The 17,910-nt window shown below is 32.7% G+C and overlaps 1 protein-coding gene across 3 annotated transcripts in view; it reads left to right on the top strand.

Moving 5' to 3' along the window:
• Nucleotides 1-2,955: 2,955 nt before the first annotated feature.
• The window catches only part of LOC132759474 (probable UDP-sugar transporter protein SLC35A4), a 38,498-nt gene continuing 23,543 nt past the window's right edge, over nt 2,956-17,910 (top strand). Inside the window, exon 1 of one of the 3 annotated variants that reach the window (XM_060751246.1) lies at nt 2,956-3,088. The gene's annotated coding sequence lies outside the window, so the exon portion shown is untranslated. The remainder of the gene's footprint in view (nt 3,089-17,910) is intronic. The other 2 variants (XM_060751249.1, XM_060751247.1) reach the window with 2 other exon arrangements.

Genomic DNA, 17,910 nt, shown 5'->3' with positions numbered 1-17,910 from the left:
TTGATCGTTGTGCCGAAGAGTTCTGATTTATTTTAGCAGATAATTGATAAATAAATGTAAATGTACAAATGATCTGTGTTATAAACTGGCATATCATATCAAAGAAAAAAATATTGCCTGATTAAAAATAAATATTCATTTTGTCTGTTCAAAGTGTATTTATTGTATTGTAAGTATTATATATGTGGTATGCAGATTTCGTTGATAACATCTGGTATAAATCTATTTCTGTTCACACATCTCAAAATTGTTTACCTCACTCTATTTTCTAGCAAAAAAAGTCTTTTGTCTGGCTTTTGTTCTGCACTTGAAGAACTCCAAAAAGGAAAACTTGTGTCATTATCTTAATTTGTGAGAAATATGCACTTCCCACGTCATAAAATCAAAAACTAGAATTGACAATTATAAAGTTCATGATAAAACCGACCGGTGCCTTCAATTGTCTTGAACAATTCAAACTTATTATTTCAATTAACTTTTTACCTGTAGCAGTAGGCCCTAAATTCGTTTCAGGTTTTATTTAAAACACAATTTTACCAAAGTAGGCATTAGGATCACTGAATTTATGACCAATTACCGGATAATACAGTTGCACTTTAAGACACACTAGAACAGAAAAGGGTCAGCTATTTTGGACAACATGTACGTTACACAGCAAGGAGTGACTTTTGCTAGAATAAAATATGAACAAGAAGTAATTGTAGGTTACGATTTTTTGTTAAATGTAGCTTAGTTTCAAATATCTTTTAAATACATGTAGCTATAAATTGCGAATATTTTCTTTTTTGTCTTCTGATTTTTGTTTTCAATTTAATAATGCTGATGTGATCAAAATTAAAAACACTTTGATTGATACTTGAACAGAGACATACAGTAAATAACTGAGATATGCAACTTCCTAGCCAGTCTAGACTTAAGATATTAAGCCTGCTTGTTTAACTTAGAACTCAATTGTAGCAAGTAAAACATATTCACCAGGTATCAAAATCAGTAAAATAATACATTTTCTGAAAGCTTATTAATATATTTGTCTATGGCGGCAGTAAAAAACATTTACAATTCCCATTTGAATAAATGATAGGGGCTCAATGGGTATGTTCTACCATGTTTTTCTTAGTGAAAGTCAAGAAATGTTTCAAATATCGACGATAATTTAACACGAGCTAAGTGCTGTAGGCCTATGGATAAAAAGGTTACCTTTCATATGGTGTATAATATATAAGGATCAAATGTACATCTATTAAGTTTTATTTGCTTCAAAATTTCTTAGTTTTCACTTTCTGATAAGCATGAGTGATAGTTCAATGTCCAGAGTATATAAAGTATTGGAGCTGCTTATCTCTGTTATATAGATCTCTGCATTGAACAAATATTTTAAAGTCTTTCCCATTAAAATTCTACTTTGAAAGACCATGAATGAACCTACAAAAATTAAGGAAGATGTAACATAATTAAAATAACACAGAAAAAAAAATAATTAAGAAAAAAAAACAACTTTATCATACATTTTTCTGTCGCCTCTTTTTGCTTAAAAATTGTCATTGCTGCTATTTTACTGTCTTGGCGTTACTATACAGTTGTTTAGGCAGTAGCGGATAGCTAAGGAGATCGGCGCTGCTTATGTCTTTAATAATAATATTCAGAAAATCAAATTGATGCCATTCAGAAGTCAAACTACTTCCCTTTTTAAAATAAAATATTTTTAGCAGTATCTTTGACATTACATGTAGTACTCTTTGTTTATGTTCGGCATATAGTTCAGGTAGTAGTGGATAGCTTTGGGAGTATGGGATAGGTAGGTGAAGGTCAATGAGGGCGAGTCTCAAAACGTTCTAAATTTAGTATTTACAAAGTACATGTCACAGAAACATGTTTTGGGGTTACTGGAATGAAAAATGTTACATTTGATAGTAATCTTTCAAATTTTTATATTTCAATAAATATATAAATAAATATCTGGTCAACAACTTATGATGCAACTGTGACATGTAATAGTTTGAACATAGCTATAGCTAGTTTACCATAGTTATTTCTTTAAAAAATCTATAACTGTATCAACCATAGTAAATAGCTTTATTTATTTAAAAATTATTTATTTATTTTGTAACATCACAGTATACAAGCAATGATAACTGTATAATATGTCGCAATTTAACAAATAAAAACAATATTTCCTAAGATCTGTATAGATGAATTAAAAAGTAAACTATATATTCTGAATACATAAATTACAAAAGAAATTGCAATAAACTTGAGCTGAGCATGTGTATTAAGTATGAAAAATGAAACAACAAAGTTCAATGAAAAAGAGGTCTGTTTTACATTAAAGCAATATTATTAATCTTATAATCTAGCTGAAAGAAGAGTTAATAATGATGGTATATTCAAAGTATCAATACAACTGAGTTTAAATTATAAAAAGATAGAATAAATAATATTATACCATTAAAACTGGGATAATTTTTTGTTAAAGTCTATTTTTAATCCACTTTTGACGGCGTTTTGACACATAAAATAAATTTTGAGACCACCCCCAGATGTAAAATCCGTTACTGACAGAAGCACTTGCTATTCATTTTCAATAATTTTTAGTGTCAGTAGGCGTTATATCTGTAAAAGCTTTTGCAAAATTATAAACAAATGATTTTTACACCAAATCATGTCAATATTTCATTACTTTACTTGGTGTTGATCAATAGTTTTTTGTTTATTTCTTTTGGAAGCGCTTATAAACAGTCTGACGGTGACAACATCCGGTTACCTCGTTCTGATTTATGTAAGAAAAACTCGCTGTGCAATTTGAAATAAATAAAACAAAATTAGCCACGGATGGCAAATATATCACTGTTTTTGATGGTATAATTGTATTATTTTGAAAAAGGCATATTTGATGGAAAGGAGCATTGTTACTGCCATGTTATCCGCTATACCCTAAAATCCGCTACTGCCTAAACAACTGTAGCTTGAGTAGGCTGCAGTTTTCCAGAAATCCATAATCTTGCAGTTTTTGTAGGGAATAAGTTTTTACAATTAATGAATTAAGGAAAGCAATTGCACATTTTGTATATTGCACTTTCAATACCAAAAGGTTTGCTATATTATGAAAGTTACGGCAATGTGTTTCCTTGCCATATGTTTTCGCGACTATTTTGATTAATTAAAAAAGTAAAGATGTTAAAAAACAACAAATTTTCACCAAAATTCAGTGTTTGGGCATTTGTTAACATGAAAAATCTAGTTTTTGGGTAATTCCAAAGTTTTGCATGATATTTTGGTAACCTTTTCCCTCATATAAGTGTGTTTCGACGGTTTTTTGCCCCATCCCCCCATTTTGAGACTTCAAACAGTGAAAAAATGAATGATTTAGGCCGTAACCACTGGTTTTTCTTTTGAGAAATGTTGTTAAAAAAATTTACCATGTTTTTGGAGCGGTTCCCCATTATGGCCAAGAATGTGTGACGGGTTAAAAATGGCCTCAGGTCAATCTTACTCTTAGGGTAACTAATAATTAACCGATGCTGAAAAGCCTTTTACTCTATCTCAATTCATTGAGAAATTGCAGCACTTTGAAATCAGTTTTGACTATAACCAAAAAAAAAGAAAAAGAAAAGAAAAACATTTAATTGTGTGAATGAATCAAATATCCCCTATATATAATTATATAGATATATAGACCCTATGTTTTCTAATTAGGATTACGATAAATATATAAGTTCTAGCCGTATGTGAGTCGTACTTGAGTCACATACGACTAGCCAGGACACACTGTATTGGCTAGCCGTACGGCACTTTTCAAAAATATATGGAAGGGGAAAGTGCATATGTTAGTTATGAATTTAAGCGAGGATTTTAGTCAAGAATGTTTACTTTTTAGAGATTAATTGACGTGTTGGCTACAGTAAAGAATGTACGTACTTTGTCATCACAAGACGTCGAGAAAAAATAGCATTTGGTTGCTGTTAAATAACATCAATTGAAATAGTTTACAAAATTTTGATAATAATTATTTTTTGTTTCGTTAAGTTAAATTTTCAAATTGAAAAAAAAAAAAAAATACCGACGGTATAGAAGTTTGTTCATCGTCCATCATTAAGGAAAGTTTGCATTATTAAATTATTTTCCTTTTATACGTTTTTTTTTTAATATTCTTTTTATTTATTTATTTATTCCCCTCCGATCATTATTTATTCGATCCATGTGCTTAATTAACAGATTTAACAATTCATCTTCCATACAAATCATAAGCATGAAAATTAAGGACGTTATAACATGCAACTCTGACACTTAATTTTTATGCTCCCCGAAAAAATTTCGGGGGAGCATATAGTCGCCGCCTTGTCCGTCCGTCTTTCCGTCTGTCCGTCCGTCCCCTTTTCTTGTCCGGGACATAACTTTGAAACAACAAGAGGTATTAACATGAAACATTGTAGGTAGATAGATCTCATTGAGTAGGTGTGCAGTGCACAAGAACCGTAACTCTGCCTTGCCTAATTTTTGAATTATTCCCCTTTGTTTATTTTTACACTTTGAACTTTGTCCGGGACATAACTCTAAAAGTATAAGAGGTATCAACATGAAACTTTGTAGGTAGATAGATCTCATTGAGTAGAAGTGCAGTGCACAAGAACCGTAACTCTGCCTTGCCTAATTTTTGAATTATCCCCCTTTGTTTATTTTACACTTTGAACTTTGTCCGGGACATAACTCTAAAAGAATAAGAGGTATCAACATGAAACTTTGTAGGTAGATAGATCTCATTGAGTAGGTGTGCAGTGCACAAGAACCGTAACTCTGCCTTGCCTAATTTTTGAATTACCCCCCTTTGTTTATTTTACACTTTTAAACTTTGTCCGGGACATAACTCTAAAAGTATAAGAGGTATCAACATGAAACTTTGTAGGTAGATAGATCTCATTGAGTAGAAGTGCAGTGCACAAGAACCGTAACTCTGCCTTGCCTAATTTTTGAATTATCCCCCTTTGTTTATTTTACACTTTGAACTTTGTCCAGGACATAACTCTAAAAGTATAAGAGGTATCAACATGAAACTTTGTAGGTAAATAGATCTTATTGAGTAGGTGTGCAGTGCACAAGAACTGTAACTCTGCCTTGCCTAATTTTTGAATTATCCCCCTTTGTTTATTTTACACTTTGAAATTTGTCCGGGACATAACTCTAAAAGTATAAGAGGTATCAACATGAAACTTTGTAGGTAGATAGTTCTCATTGAGTAGGTATGCAGTGCACAAGAACCGTAACTCTGCCTTGTCTAATTTTTGAATTATCCCTCTTTGTTTATTTTACACTTTGAACTTTGTCCGGGACATAACTCTAAAAGTATAAGAGGTATCAACATGAAACTTTGTAGGTATATAGATCTTATTGAGTAGGTGTGCAGTGAACAAGAACCTTAACTCTGCCTTGCCTAATTTTTGAATTATCCCCCTTTGTTTATTTTTTACACTTTGAACTTTGTCCGGGACATATTTCTTAATGTATAAGAGATATCAACATGAAACTTTGTAGGTAGATAGATCTCATTGAGTAAGTTTGCAGTGCACAAGAACTGTAACACTGTCTTGCCTTCTTTTGTAGTTATTGCCCTTTGTTCATTTTGACACTTTGAACTTTGTCTGGGACATTATTCTAAAATTATAAGAGATATCAACATGAAACTTTGTAGATAGATAGGTCTCATTGGATGGAAGTGCAGTGCTTAAGAATCATTACTCTGCCTTGCCTTATTTTGAAGTAATTGCCCTTTGTTTATTTTTACCTTTGACTTTTGTCCTGGACATTACTTTAAAACTATTAGAGATATCAACATGAAACTTTGTAGGTAGCTAGATATAATTGGATAGAACTGCAACGCTTCAAGAACCTAAACAAAGCCTGGTGTAATTTTGGAGTTATTGCCCTTTGTTCATTTTTTTTATACTTTCCTGTGTCCAGAACCTTCTCGGGGAGCATCACCCGGTTCAACCGGTTCTTGTATTAAGATAGATTATACAACGCTTACTCGTTTTCATTTTTTTTTGCAAAATTGCGGAGCATCTTTATTAAAGTGAACACACAAGGGCATTTTCGACTTCCATATAATTTTGAAAAGTGCTGTACGGCTAGCCAATACAGTGTGTCCAGGCTAGTTGTACGTGACTCACATACGGCTAGAATTTTTGGCTAGCCGTACAGGCCCGTACGGCTAGCCACTTCCTTTATTGAAAGAATTGCCCTACAATATTTAAATAATAATAGAACGATTTTGCAATAAGCATAAATAAGATAAAGAGAAATAGATTCTCAAATTAAAATTGAAGCACTAAGGCTTCGAAGGAGTACCGGTAGGTCGATACACCTAGCTAACAAAATAAAGAAATGCACAAGCTTATATAGTAAATATAAGTGCAAAAATCACATGACCAAGTAAACAATTAAACATCGGATAAAAATGGAAAGATATAACCAATGAATAAAGCCGTACCAGATTAACTTCAGCATAAATGACAAAATGGCTGTGCCCAAGAAATAACAATAATTGAAACTAGCGTAAAGTAAAAACAAAAGGAATTTAATTTAAATAGTACGCATTTAAGATTCAAACTTTTACATGCTCCTGGGGTAAAAGGTTAAAGAATTCTTCTCTTTCATAAATGCACAGGTGGCACAGGTGGCAGTATCAGTGTTTTGACACCCCTACCTATTTGCCCCTGGACCCCTATTACAACAATGAAAAAAAAAATTCAACACTTTCCGGCTAACTATAAGGTACCAAATACAAAACCACTGATAAAATTATTATAAAATAAAAATTTTCCACTATCAAAGTTATAAGTATAGAAAGGTGAAAAGCCTACTATATGTTCATTTGGGAAACAATGTGGAACACGGTACAAGTCAACCCGGCCCCAAGTCAACCCGGCCCTAAGTCAACCCGGCCCCAAAATTGGTCAACCCGGCCCCAAAATTGGTCAATCCGGCCCCACGGTATTTTTATTTGGTCAACCCGGCCCCAAAATTGGTCAGTGCGGCCCCAAAATTGGTCATTCCGGCCCCAAAATATATATTTTTCAAAGAAAACTTTTTAAGTCATTTTGTTGTATGATGGAATAAAAATGATTTATTATTAATTGAAGATTATTAACTATAGAACAATAGTAACAAAAAGTGTCGGTAAATTAAATTGCGCCGATTAAGTCTTTTATACGCAATATTGATGAATTATTATATAACATCAACAATTATATGTACATCAACATTAATTCAGATGTGATAATCAAAACAGTTTAAAGCAATCAATTAACAAAAAAGGTATAGCTGTGAAAACAAATTCTTTTAATAAGTTGGTAGTATCTTTCATGTCTTTATTCGTTGTAAATTAAAAATGGTTCCGTGAGTGTTAATGCAATAATTAGGAAGAAATGCATAGAATTTCGAGTTAAAAGGTTTGTATAAACATAGTTTCCAACAATATTTTTTCAATGAATTTGAATGTTTTTATTGAATACGTTCATTATTATAATTAATATTTGTTTCGTTTTTTATTAACTTATTTTCAAAGAATATTTACTGTGGAAAAAAAGTATTGGAATATTACTAAGTGTTTGGAAAATTGATAGTGTTTTGTGTTTAATCACTTTATGTCATAAATAAAAAAGTATGCAATTGAATGTATGAAAATTATTTTTTATATTATTTTGTGTGATTCTTATAAATGGTTACAAACTTTTTTACAGGCTAAAGAGGTTGCCGCAATCGATGTCGTGAAATCTGCTGCTTCTATCGTCTCATTGAACTTTTGTTTTTGTTGTTAATTTTTATCTTATTTCTTGATAAGTGTTTACATTTTAAAGCAAAATAAATAATAAAAAAAATGGGGCCGGGTTGACCAGAAATAAAATTGTTTTGGGGCCGGGTTGACCAATTTGGGGCCGGGCTGACTTGGGGACGGGTTGACTTGGGGCCGGGTTGACTGTAATTCTGTGGAACATGTAAAATTTCACATTGTTTTAGGGATAAGGCTTACCATGTGTATACTGTCAATTAATTGTAAACATTTTATAATTAGTGCTGCACTTGTTTGGAATGTCAACTTAAGGTAGACCATGGGTATGGGAACCATAAGGAACTTATAAATTGACAACATAGGGCAATTATATGTCTTCAAGGTCACCTGTATGCAAAATTTAAATAAAATTTACCATGTGGTTTATGAGTTACGGATATATTTCTTAACTTAAACTTTGCCATTAGAAGGGCCAATTTTCAGAAATGAGGAAACTCTAAATAATCTGTTATGTAATCATTGTAAAAAATGTTTTTCTATTGCCCATTGTTAAAAAACAAATAATTAGATTCAGGTAACAAATTACACAAGCCATATTTTTGTTTCTAAACAAAATGTTCTTCATATGGATAAAAATGTTACCCTACCCCACCCACTTTTAACACTAATTTTACCATTTCCCAATCTAAAATGTCTTATTCAAAATAATCCTAAAATTTACCATGATGAGGTGCTGTTTTCAAAGTGTGCCTCAATTTCTTTAAAGGTATATTGGTTGATCATGCAAAATATAAAATACATTTACTGAGTAGTTTTTATTTTATTAAACTTTGAAAATATCTGGTATCATATTTGCTATAATTTTGGCATTATTTAGCAAATAAATACTTTCAAAAATTAAATAATTTAAATCAAACCCTTATTTCTTCAATTTTTCTTCCATAAGGGATCAGAGAGATTCATAAATAATGTTTAAAGGAAAAAAAAAAGATGCCCCTTCTGGGGTTTGAACCCATGCCCCTCAATTTCAAATACCATTCCCATTTTTAGCTCGACTTTTCTATGAAAAGGGGAGCTATCCTACTCGCCCCGGCGTCGGCGTCGGCGTTAGCGTTGGCGTCACACCTTGGTTAAGTTTTTCGTACCACCCCACTTTATTTCAGAAGTATTACAAGTATGGCTTTGAAACTTACCATACTTGTTCACCATCATAACCTCCATCTACAGACAAGAGTACATAACTCTGTCAAGGTTTTTGACAGAATTATGGCCCTTTTTTGACTTAGAAAGTGTATTGAGCTTGGTTAAGTTTTTGTACCACCTCACTTTATTTCAAAACCATTGGAGGTATTGCTTTGAAACTGACCATACTTGTTTACCATCACGACCTTCATCAACAGACAAGAGGACATAACTCTGTCAAGGTTTTTGACAGAATTATGCCCCTTTTTGACTTAGAAAATACATTGAATATGGGTAAAATCCACTTATTGCCTTAACCCTTTGAGATATTGCTTTGAAACTTTTAATGCTATTTCACATCATTACCCCCATCTGTACGCAAGAGAAGGTAACTCTGTCAAGGATTTGTTTTAAAAATTAAGGCTTTTATCGACTTAGAATCTTGGTTAAGTTTTTTAGTACCAGTCCACTTTTTGACTGAACTGTTTGAGATATTAATTTGAAAGTTGGAATACTTGTTTACCATCATGGTCCCAAAACATGGGCAGGAGAAGGTAATTCTGTTAAGGATTTTATTTGAATTATGGCCCTTTTTTGACTTAGAAACTCAGTTAAGATTTTCATTCTTGTCCACTTGTTGACTTAACCATTTGAGATATTACTTTGGAAGTTGGAGTTCTTATGTGCCATCATGAGACCTATCTGTAAGCAAGAGAAGATAACTCTGTGAAAATGTTTCTTGATTTGTACTTAGAAATTCCTAGTTAAAGTCTTGTGTGCCCTTAACTGTCAAAGTTTTGTTTTATAGGCAAGCACTAAAAAAGTCGAGCGCGCTGTCCTTCTGACAGCTCTTGTATTAAAATACATTTAAATATGTTAAGACTCGGAAAAACCTTTCTGAATTTACTTTTGAACTATCAATAATATCTTTACGATAATAGCACAGCTGGAGATTTCCTTTAAAACCTAGGGCTAAAAATAGAAATAAGTTTAAACCTCTTCCTCTACAGGATGATCACCAAACTGTAGCATTCTTTGGTAGTGTTTTATCAAGTTTGCTCATTTGAATTTGATTGGCCCCTTGTAGGGGCAGCTAGAGCTAAAAATAGAAAAACCTTAAAACGTCTAATTCTACAGAACTAATTGATGGATGATCACCATACTTTGTCTGTAGCATTCTTGGGTAGTCTTTTAGCAAGTTTGCTTATTTTGATTGGCCCATTTTAGGGGTTTCTAGGGCTAAAAATAGAAAAACCTTTAAACATCTTCTCCTACAGAGCTAATTGATGGAGGATCACCAAATTTTGTCGACAGCATTCATGGGTAGTGTTTTATCAAGTTTGCTCATTTTTATTTGATTGGCCCCTTTTAGGGGCCACTAAAGCTAAAAATATAAAAACTGTTTAATATCTATTTCTAGAGAACTAATTGATTGATGATCACCAAACTTTGTCTGTAGCATTGTTGCAAAGTCTTTTATCATGTTTGCTAATATTATTTTGATTTGCCCTTTTAAGAGGTCTCTAGGGCAAAAATAGAAAAATCTTTAAAGGTCTTCTTCTACGGAACTAATTGGTTGATGATCACCAAATTTTGTCGACAGCATTCTAGGGTAGTGTTTTATCAAGTTTGCTCACATTAATTTGATTGGCCCCTTTTAGGGGCCACTAATGCTAAGAATAGAAATACAGTTAAATGTCTATTTCTAGAGAACAAATTGATGGATGATCACTAAACTTTGTCTGTAGCATTCTTTAGTAGTTTTTTATCAATTTTGCTAATATTAGGTTGATTGGCCTCTTTTAGGGGCTGCAAAAGCTAAAAATAGAAATACCTTGAATGTCTTTTTCTACAGAAATAATTGATGGATGATCACCAAACTTTGTCTGTAGCATTCTTGGGTAATCTTTTATCAAGTTTGCTCACATTAATTTAATTGGTCCCTTTTAGGGGGCGCTAAAGCTAAGAATAGAAAAACCTTTAAACATCTCCTTCTTCAGAACCAATTGATGGATGATCACCAAACTTTGTCTGTAGCATTCTTGGGTACTCTTTTATCAAGTTTGCTTAAATTCATTTGATTAGCCCCTTTTAGGAGCCACTAAAGCTTAAAATAGAAAAAACCTTCGAACATCATTTCCTACTGAAATAATTGTTAGATGATCACCGAACTTTGTAGCATTCTTAGGAAGTGTTTTATAATGTTTGCTCTTATTAATTTGATTGGCCCTAGTTTAAGCTAAAGCTTAAATGCCCCAGGTCATGGCATTTCTTCATATTATTGTTTAAACATATTCTATGCTCAAGTTTAATGTGAGAATATATATTACATTCCAACACTGAAAAGCAGTTGTTTCTGGTGAGCGACTCAGGGCATCATGGCCCTCTTGTTTATTGTAACTTTGGTGTTTTAGTGTCAGTTACTGTTTACGTGAGATTTTATAAGCAACTTATATCAGGGGACGGATGTAACGGGGACAGATGTTACAGACAACTTTTACACTACTGTATTTTATTCTCATAAACATAAAAATTGGCAATTTTTGTAACATTTTCATAGTAAAACTATCATTAAGTACCAGAAAAATTGTTTTATATGAGTATTGTTTTATAATTGGATATTTTATGAGAGGGGGACGGACTTTACAGTTTTTTTCATCACAATTTTTTTACAACACTATAGTGCCTACTATGGTAAAAATGTTTTTACTTGCTTAAATGTATACTTGTTTACTTAACTACTTAATTTTGAAAAAAACTGATGCATTACAAGAGTCTGATTTTACAATAAAAACAGGGATGATGTATACCAAGTATTATATATCATTTGAAAGGTTATTAAATTTTCTAGAGTAAAAACTGTTTACAGTGACCTTAGATGGGGCAATCATGAAAAAAATGTTTGTTTGCAGTAACGCGACCGACAACAAAATAAAGATTAATAGAAGGAATAAAATGTACTAGGTCTTATTGAATTAGAATTCAGTTATCAATTTATTAATTGTTACCAGATTATCAAAGCATATATTGTCCAGCATTTTGAAATTCCATGTTTATTTGGGTGTACAGTTCAATAAAAAAAAAAAAACGACTTACCTACTCACCATGAAAATTCTGGGTCGGGTTACTGCAAACAGACATTTTTTTAAGGATGGCCTGGGAGAAAAGTAAAAAGGTCATTATAGACAGGGAGTCACTGTGGACAGTCTTTGCATAATTCGGATATATGAACATATCATACCAAATTATTTTGTTGAAAAGCAGGATAGTACTATACTTAGGGTTTAATTATATTTTTAGCTCACCTGTCACAAAGTGACAGGGTGAGCTTTTGTGATCGCTTTTCGTCCGGCGTCCTTCTATCCGTTGGCCGTCCGTAAACTTTTGCTTCAAATGACATCTCATAAACCTCTGAGCCAATTTCATCCAAACTTCACAAGAGTGTTCCTTTGGTGGTAACCTTTAAAAATTGTTCAAAAAATTTAATTCCATGCAGAACTCTGGTTGCCATGGCAACTGAAAGAAAAAACTTTAAATATCTCCTTTTAAAGAACCCAAAGAGCTAGAGCTTAAATATTTGGCATGAAACATTTTCTTATGAGTGTCTACCAAGTTTGTTCAAATAAAAGCCTTGGGGTCACAATTGGCCCCGTCCCAGGGGGTCATTGATTTTTCCTATATGCATATAGTAAAAACTTAAAAAATCTTCTTTTAAAGAACCCAAAGAGCTAGAGCTAAGATATTTAGCATGAAACATCTTATAGTGTGTGTCTACCAAGTTTGTTCAAATAAAAGCCCTTGGGTCAAAACTGGCCCCGCCCCAGGGGGTCATTGATTTTCCCTATATGCATATAGTAAAAACTTGAAAAATCTTTTAAAGAACCCAAAAAGCTAGAGCTAAGATATTTAGCATGAAACATCTTATAGTGTGTGTCTACCAAGTTTGTTCAAATAAAAGCCCTGGGGTCGAAAACTGGTTTTATGAGCACCGATTCGATTCCCGATACCAACTGTAACGTTTTCGATTCGATTCCCCACCCAAAAGTAATAAAATTAAAAAATCCCCCTAAAAAATTAAAATCAAAGGTCTTGGAACACTTTGAGTTTCGGGAAGGCCAGGACAAGGATAAAGCTACTTGCAAAATATGCTTTACGGACGTGTCATATCCAAAGTCCGGTGGTACGTCTAATTTAATGCAACATATGAAATGAAAACAGGATGTGGACTTGTTTGGTTCATAATTATTTACTTTACAAGAAACATACTTTGTTATATTCCAAGTCAGCAGAAGGTATCTGTGATAGTCATGTTACTGAGATTAATGATTATTTGCCTGATTAAAATTATTTTCCAAATAGACAAGAGCTTTTTATTCTCATAAACACAATTATTAAGTCAAATAAGTTTATATAATAGTTTTATTACAACAAAAAAGCCAAGCACTAGGTTGAAGGCCACTCACTTTTTGAGCAGACAAGCAGAATTATATACCAAAGATAAATTAGTAATCAGAAATGTATCGAATCAAAAAAATCGAATCGGAGTGTCTAAAATCGAAATCGAATCGAACATTTGGTGTATCGTTGCAGTCCTATTACTAAGTTTATTCAAATAAAAGCCCTGGGGCCAAAATTGGCCCCGCCCCAGGGGTGTCATTGTTTTTAACTATGTGTATAGTAAAAACTTAAAAAATCTTCTTTTAAAAAACCCAATGAGCTAGAGCTTAGATCTTCAGCATGAAACATCTTCTTATGGGTGTCTACCAAGTTTGTTCAAATAAAAGCCCTTGGGTTAAAATTAACTCTGCCGGGGGAGGGGGGGGAGAAGGTCATTGTTTTTCTTATATTTGTATAGCAAAAACTTAACATCATGAAACATCTTCTAATAGGTGTCTAAATTCCAAGTTTGTTCAAATAAAAGCCCTTGGGTTTAAACTGGCCCAGCTTGGGGGCCTATATACAGGTGAGCGACCTCCGGGCCATGATGGTGAGCGACCTCGGGCCATCATGGCCCTCTTGTTTATTGATATTAAACAGACCCAATATCATTTATAAAAATAAGACAGTATTAAAATTGCATGTATAATTGGTTAAGATTATAAACTACACCATTACATTAGTACTTAAAAGTTACATATTGATTAAAAATGTAATTAATATTGATAAATCTGTTTGTAAAAAGTGTTTAATTTCAATTTAACTAGTGAGATGTTACTGTAGAGACATTTAATTTTAATTTTGTATAATCAGCCTGTTTACTTTACGGAGTTCAAGGTATAAAAATGTCTTTATCTATATTTTGGGTAATGCTATCATAAAAAACTTTTGGGGCACATTTGCTATGTAAAAACCCCAAAAAATAATTGCAAACGCAATATATTTTTTGAAAAAGCCTGCATTACATTTATTTTTGAAAAATTGCCCAGGCAATATCTCATTCATGTATGATAATTATATTTGAATATTTTCCGATACACTTTAAGTACAGTGATATCATAGAACCCGGGGCTACTTTAATTAAATTCCTTTTACAACTAATAAACAAATGGCTGTCACAAAGTGCCCTCAAGTGATTGGTTAATTAAATGCAAGCATTTGAACAAGTTAAAAATTCAAAAGAAAATATATTTTTAAAACTAAATACCTACGTAGTGAGAAATAATCTTGAGCCCTTTAAAAATTAAACTACTCTTTACGGTGAATTCAAACCCCAAATTCAAAGTTAGTGCAAATTAAAAAAAATTTTTTAATAACAAAAAAATTCCCTTAAAAACATTTCGATTTTGTAGGAAATGTTGTTAGTGAGTTCACGTCTTGGATAAGTCTTGCATCTGTGATGCTTTGATCAGGTCTAGGATTTCATGATATTTATGGGCTGTCTGTAAATTTATAGATAGTCTAAAATTTTAAAGATGTTTCAATCCATAAATTTACAGATATTTAGGTTATGGGGTGAGTTTCATTTTAAGTTTGATGATTGTAAAATTTTTGTTAAAAGTCATGAAATTGTTCTGAATCTTACCATACTGTTACATTTATTCATATATGTACCCTTATTCATTTTAACCTGCAGTTTTGAAATTTAATGCAACTTCTCCTATTTTCTTATTTCATCTCTGTAAATTTACACATAAAAAAATCTGTAAAATTGTGGATGGTCCAAAAATTTACAGACTGTCCAGCCAACCGTTGCATTTTCCTTGTCCTGAAGCATAACTTGAAGACTAATGGTTGGAATTCAATATAACTTCATACAATGATCAAGCACATTGAGAGGAAGTGCAGTGCACAAGAACCATAACTCTATCTTGACTAATTGCAGAGATTATTGCCCTTTGTTACTTTTCCTTTTCCGGAGCATAACTTGAAAACTACTGGTTGGAATTCAAAACAACTTCTTACAATGGTCAAGTACAATAAGAGGAAGTGCAGTGCACAAGAACTATAACTCTGTCCAGAGTAATTATAGAGTTATTGCCCTTTGTTACATTGCCATTGTCTTGTTCAGAGCATAACTTGAAAACTACTACTTGGAATTCAATACAATTTCATTAAATGGTCAAGTATGTTGAGAGGTCAAGCACAGTGCACAGAAACCATAACTCTTTCTTGACTCATTTAATTTTTTTTCCCTTTGTTACTTTTTATTGTCCAGTGCATAACTTGAAAATGAATGTTTGGAATTCAATGAAACTTCATGCAATGGTCAAGGGCAGTGAGATGAAGTTCGGGGCTCGGCCTGGCAGGAGCTAGCAAATTAATTATTTAATTGGTTTAAGAAATCATGATTGGCTCCCACTTACGAAAAGTATATTTTTTTCAGTGCACAAGAACCATAACTATTTGGACAAATTACAATTATTGCCCTTTGATACTTTGTTTTTTGTCCAGTGCATAACTTGAAAACTAGTTGTTGAAATTCAGTACAACTTCATACAATGGTCAAGCACAATGAGAGGAAGTACATTGTACAATAACCATAACTCCATCTTCAGTATTTGTAGAGTTGTTGCCCTTTGTTTGTTTTCCTTGTCTGGTGCATAACTTAAAAACTAATAATTAGTATTCAATGCAACTTCATACAATGGTCAAGTGCAATGAAAGGAAATGCAGTGCTCAAGAAGTGTAACTCTTTCCAGACTTATTACAGAGTAATTTAATAAAACTCAATGGTCAAACACATTAAAAGGAAATGTAACATACAAGAATCACAACAATCTTTAATTGCCCACAACCATAACTCTTTTTCAATTCTTTTGTAAGGTATTCAGTAACTAGTAACTTCCTCATTTCTGAAGCAGTCTTGCGGTGGTATGATAGTTCAAGTTTTCATAGTATGCGTCATAAATCATCAGTTCATATTTTGTTTTTCTAAACAAACAATACAAACATAACCATTTGAACTGATGAAAAACAAAACACAATTACTCAGTTAACATTTTGATAAAATCTATGAAAATATTAAAGTCTCATTCTGTGCATTAATTTATTATAAACTTTGTTGAACTGAAAAATCATGCATGATAATGGGCATTCTTTTAGTTGCCATAATGTGTCCGCTAGACAATGTTGTTGTTCTGTACAATAGTGTATTGTTTCACATCAGGTATAGAAAATTCAGGGCTCATCCGGAAGGGCGATTCAGGCGAAAACTTCGCCGTGTATATTCCAATTTCGCTCTTCTGATTGATCAAAGAGAAGTCAACATCGCCGATAAAATCTTAATTCCCAAATAGTAATTACTTAGCGATGTAAAGAGCAGAGATTGTATCCGCCCATATGACGACCGCTAATTATCATTATCCAATCAGAGCGTCGCTTTATACTACCCTTCACCCGTAAGCGAAGCGAAAGACCGCCTACTCTAAACAATAAATAATAAGAGCATCGGCCCGAAACAGTATAATTGTGTGATAGTTTTGCGAGTTTAATACAGGATTTGGCGATAATTATACATAGTTTTTTCCCCGATTATCTAAACACGTGCAATCTTCCCTAATTGATATACACGATGCACTTCGATGGTGGGTTTTTAACCCGAGTAAAGTCGATGTGCAATGGATTTTTCACGGCTATCACAAAACTGTTAGTCAATTAAAAATAATCAATTTCATTAATGATCAGCGACCGGATTAAACACTTAATCATAGTTTTGAATGATTTCAGTCTGTTAACATCAATTTTTACTGTAAAATTGTTATATCGCTCACGTCATGGCTACAAGGCGAAATGCCGAAACCGAGCAGTAAGAAAGTTACTGATTCTGATAGTTACACCTACGCGAAAATTTAAGAAAGCCATGCGATTGGTATGTTGTAGACAGTGGGGGTGTTAGGCATTGTTCTCTTTGTAGAAATGCCAAATTTGACACAGTTTACGCACGTGGCTAAACTACATATCGGTCGTATATCATGTAACGTACATAACAACAAAATTTGTCAGGAAAGAAGTGTTCTTATTGTTTCAATATATATATTTGTTTTAATGTCGTAAATATGACGCTCAGATTAAGATTTATCAATATTGTAAATTTTAAAAAGCATTATTTATAAAGATATTACCTACAATAAAACAATAAAAGTGGAACAAACAATCAACACAGGATAAGTTTTAAAGTTTATTTAATGATGCTAACCGACGTTTCGACTCTCACGAGTCTTCATCAGGGTTATAAAATATCAGAATAATAGAAAAACCATTGTCTAACGTACAAAAATCGGGTATACTTTTACGTCACGTGATTTGTTCTAAAAATAGTTTAAATTATGTCATTTTGGGTTTACCCCATAATCTATATTTAGCTGTATGCTTTTTAAGAAAAAATACCGTAAATGGAATAAATGTTTATGTTAACGTCATTCAGTGTTTCTTTTTCATCCTGGCAATTGGTTGATGTGCTTGTGTGGCTGCTGCACGGCGACGGATTGTTACTTCTAAAGGGTGAC

Source organism: Ruditapes philippinarum, unplaced genomic scaffold, assembly GCF_026571515.1.
Source record: "Ruditapes philippinarum isolate M1 unplaced genomic scaffold, ASM2657151v2 ctg93_1_1_1_1, whole genome shotgun sequence".
Lineage (NCBI taxonomy): Eukaryota > Metazoa > Mollusca > Bivalvia > Venerida > Veneridae > Ruditapes > Ruditapes philippinarum.
This window is presented reverse-complemented; position numbering and strand designations above follow the sequence as displayed.